This window comes from Meleagris gallopavo, chromosome 2 (genome assembly GCF_000146605.3).
Source record: "Meleagris gallopavo isolate NT-WF06-2002-E0010 breed Aviagen turkey brand Nicholas breeding stock chromosome 2, Turkey_5.1, whole genome shotgun sequence".
NCBI classification, from domain to species: Eukaryota; Metazoa; Chordata; class Aves; order Galliformes; family Phasianidae; genus Meleagris; species Meleagris gallopavo.
In genome coordinates, this window is record NC_015012.2 from 52,109,307 (window position 1) to 52,112,869 (window position 3,563).

A 3,563-nucleotide genomic window follows, 5' to 3' on the forward strand; every position below is an offset into this window, starting at 1 on the left:
AAAAAAAAAAAGCTTCAGCTTTCTCTGTCTGAAAGTGCTTTAGCAATCTTAATAACTGGCAGTTAATGGAGCTATTTCAGCATCTCTACTAGGTAGCTTCTATTTGTTGGTTTTTATTTGTGATTTTGAAGTAGGTTCTGATCTGCAGTGCTATTTGCTCCTGGCTTTGTCTTTTGGCAAGATATTTGAAAATCATAATGTCCCTGGTACTGACCATCCAAGAACAGTGTGTTTTCTCTGTCCCTTCAGGTGGCTATGCTGAAACCAAATGTCATCAGGCTGCCTTATGAAGTCAGTGAAATGTGGCATAAGCCTGTCAGTAGCCTGGGGAAGTACCCCTTTCTGGGTGGCTTTATGTTCCTTGGCAATTTTGTATGCCTGCATACATTATCCTCGTAAGTGTGATCTGACGTGTAGGTGGTCCCTATTTCTGACACATTACATTTATCTGCATCTCTGGAACTGATTAAAAAGTCAAGCTTTTTTTTACAGTCAGAATGTTGCTGTGAATATGATGTATTCTGCATCTTGAGCATTCAGTTAATCAGAGCTGTAGCTCCAGCTGGCCGTGTTTTGCCAGTGAAATAAAACGGAGCTATATAGGGAGAACACATGAAGGCGTGCAGTAAATTTTTATGATCCCAAGAATGGAATGACCACATTCTCTGCTCGTGAGTCCTGAGCAGCTATGAATGGCCTCACTACACTAGCATAGATTAATACTTCATAGTATTTCACATTGTCATGTGTTTGTGACCTATGTGTAATTTCTAGCTCTTATTTACACTCGCACTGATAGAACTGAGGTTAGTGCCTATTTCCACTTGGTCACCCCAGTGCCTCACTTCTGTTTTGTTTTGTGAAGTTATTTATTTTTCATGAAGTTTCTCCTGGGTCTTTTTTCCTTCCCCCTTTTTTGAATCACAAGGTAGTACAGAGATAGAAGAGAGCTGTGAGGTAACACTGCCTTCTGCCTTTCATGCAACATGGTGAGCTTGCCCATGCCAAGTGGGGACCATGCCATAATCTATAGCTTCTCATAGGAACTCTTCTTCCAGGAAATATACTTATGTGGATACCATGGAAACTGAAAAGTGCTAGTGGTGCTTATTATTTTACAAGTGATGAAACACAGGCATTCATAATGGCCATGGAGTATGTCTCCTTGAATCAAAACAAGGAAATAACATACTCCTAAAGTGTTTTGGTTTTTTTTTTTAATAGTTTCTTTTTCTGCTCCTTGTACAGGTGCTCTTCCGATTCTCTTTGTGCCCTGGCAAAGGAAAAGGTAGAGAGGAAGGGAGTAAGTGTCAGCTCAGTTCGGCAGAGTGCAAGAGGTAATGAAAATCAGAGTTAAGCAGACGTAACTGAGGAATTGGGTTTAAAAAATATAGCTAACAACCTTGGGATAGCTCTTCTATCTCTTCTGTTGTACCTCTGTCTGACAAAACCAGAATGTCTCAATCTTACATCATAACATCTCCCCCTTTGAAAAGTCAGGCCTCTGCCATTAACGCTAAACACCTCCCTCATTTCTGGCATGAACACTCTCACCAGTTTAACCCTGAAGTCCTGCAAGATGACTGCAAGCCTCAGAGATAAGTTGCTCCTCAGGGAATCATAGAAACAAGGGCGGAAAGCACTTCAAGAGGTAACCTAACCCCTGCTGTTCCCTCAGGCAGGGGAAGGCAGATTGCATACATGGGCTGGGTGGGGGCTGCATAGGCAGGGTTTGTTTGCTGGAGAGCTGTTAAGTAGCATGTTGGGAGAGCAGTGAAGTAATGAGAACAGCTTTGTGTTCACGTGGTATTGGAAAGCACCAGGTAGAAATGAGGTGGAGAAAAAATAATATAAGGTAATAACCATGCTTTAAGTATTCTGCATCCAAACAATTTAGGGCCAGATGGACATCCTGACTTGACTGAGAATGTTTTCATTGTGCATCTTTTTAAGGCATGGGACAGGAGTAAGAAGGGGGGAGTGGGGGTTGGGGGGGGGTGGGTTGCAGCAGGGCTGTAGCAGGGTTCATTTTATTCTGTTACTGCAATCTCAGTATTGAGCAACGCTGCCCTTCCCAGTGACAGCACTGATGGATCTAGCCCGATTGCTTTATAGGGTCAATAATTTGCAGTAATCAGCTTAGAAGTTGAGCAAGGTAAGAAGCAAATTGACCTCTTCAAGGAGTCTGACTATTTCAGACATCTAAAGTGCTGTGATTCAGAGGAGCTGAAAGTATTTTCGGACGCAGGCTTCCAGGTTCCTCCCCTGTGAATTATAAAAGTTCAAAGATGTCAGTGCTGTTTCTTGGCATGTATAAATGTAGAGTAATGGGAACGACTAATAGGAAAACGGAGACTTAACTGAGTAAGGTACAGTGTTAGAATATATAATATCTGGCTGCAGAAAGGCAAGTTATACTGGAAAGTTTAGAGAGAAATGTGCAAAAGACACTGAAGAGCACAGTATTCAGAGGGAATGGAAAAGTCACAAGGGAACAACCCCTCGAAGAAGAGTTTCAGCATCTAGCCCGATAAAACTGTCAGGTGATTAATTTAAAAAATAATCGTTTCTGCAGAACGCGAGTAAGAGTGCAGCAGGATCGCCTGTCATCGCCTGCGGTGGGGGTGGAGAAACCTGGTCCTTCCATGCCACCTAGTGTAGGAAGCAGAGCAGCAGTCCTGCGAAGATGGGCTCTGCAAGCTGGGGTCATTAAGTAGGAAATAATGGATACCTGAAATCTGCCACGAAGTGAGCCGCTTCTGTCCTGCAGGCAAACCCCTACTCAGTAGCTTGAGTTAAAATTCTTCATTTTTGCGAATTAAGAATGGACTGTGGCTAAAAGGATATAGCTCTTGGTTTAGTGTTTTTCTTTCTTTCTTTTTGTTTCCTTACAGGATAGGAGAAATTTTTATTTTGTAGTCAATTCGACTGGAAAAGTTATGGTCCAGATAGCAGTTGCTCTAAAACACAGCAACGGAGAAAAATGGCCCAGAGTTGTGGTGTGCATTTTAATTGCTAAACAATGCTTCAGATGAATAATTAGAAATAATCCTGTCCATAACCAGCTAAACCAAGGACTCTCAATCTTACTTTGAAAACTTTCATTCTAGTTTCTCTTTGATAAAGAAGAGTAGATGAGGTCCAAAATTGTTCTGATAGCCATTCTTATGTTGGGATAAATCTGTATCATGTCAATAGACTCTTTCTAAATTGCTTCTTAACAGATTGCAGTGTCAGGCTGGGATGTCACCAATTCTGGAATAACCAGATAGCTATATATATTTCTCCCAGAACACCCATGGACAAGGGCACCTGCATGCTGTCAGATTGTTGCATGCATAAGATATGAATTGTGCTTATAAGCAGCTTCTGAGTGTGGCACCACACAAGTTATAATTGTTAGCTTTAGTAAAAGGGAAAAAGAGGCTGAATACTATGCTAGAAAGCCTGTATCAAACATAGGAAGAAGTAATTCTTGTTTAGAGACTGCCGTATTAAATGCATTTACCCCCCCCCCCCCCCCTCCTTAGCTTCCTGAATTTTGCTCTGCCATTTATTTTATT

At 41.7% G+C, this 3,563-nt stretch overlaps 1 long non-coding RNA gene across 1 annotated transcript; it reads left to right on the top strand.

Annotated features, from left to right (window-relative positions):
* Positions 1 to 1,251: 1,251 nt before the first annotated feature.
* On the top strand, positions 1,252 to 2,740 carry LOC116216378. Its single transcript, XR_004159055.1, has 3 exons — positions 1,252 to 1,337; positions 1,558 to 1,651; positions 2,576 to 2,740. It is a non-coding gene; the product is annotated as an uncharacterized LOC116216378 (long non-coding RNA).
* The last annotated feature ends 823 nt before the right edge of the window (positions 2,741 to 3,563 follow it).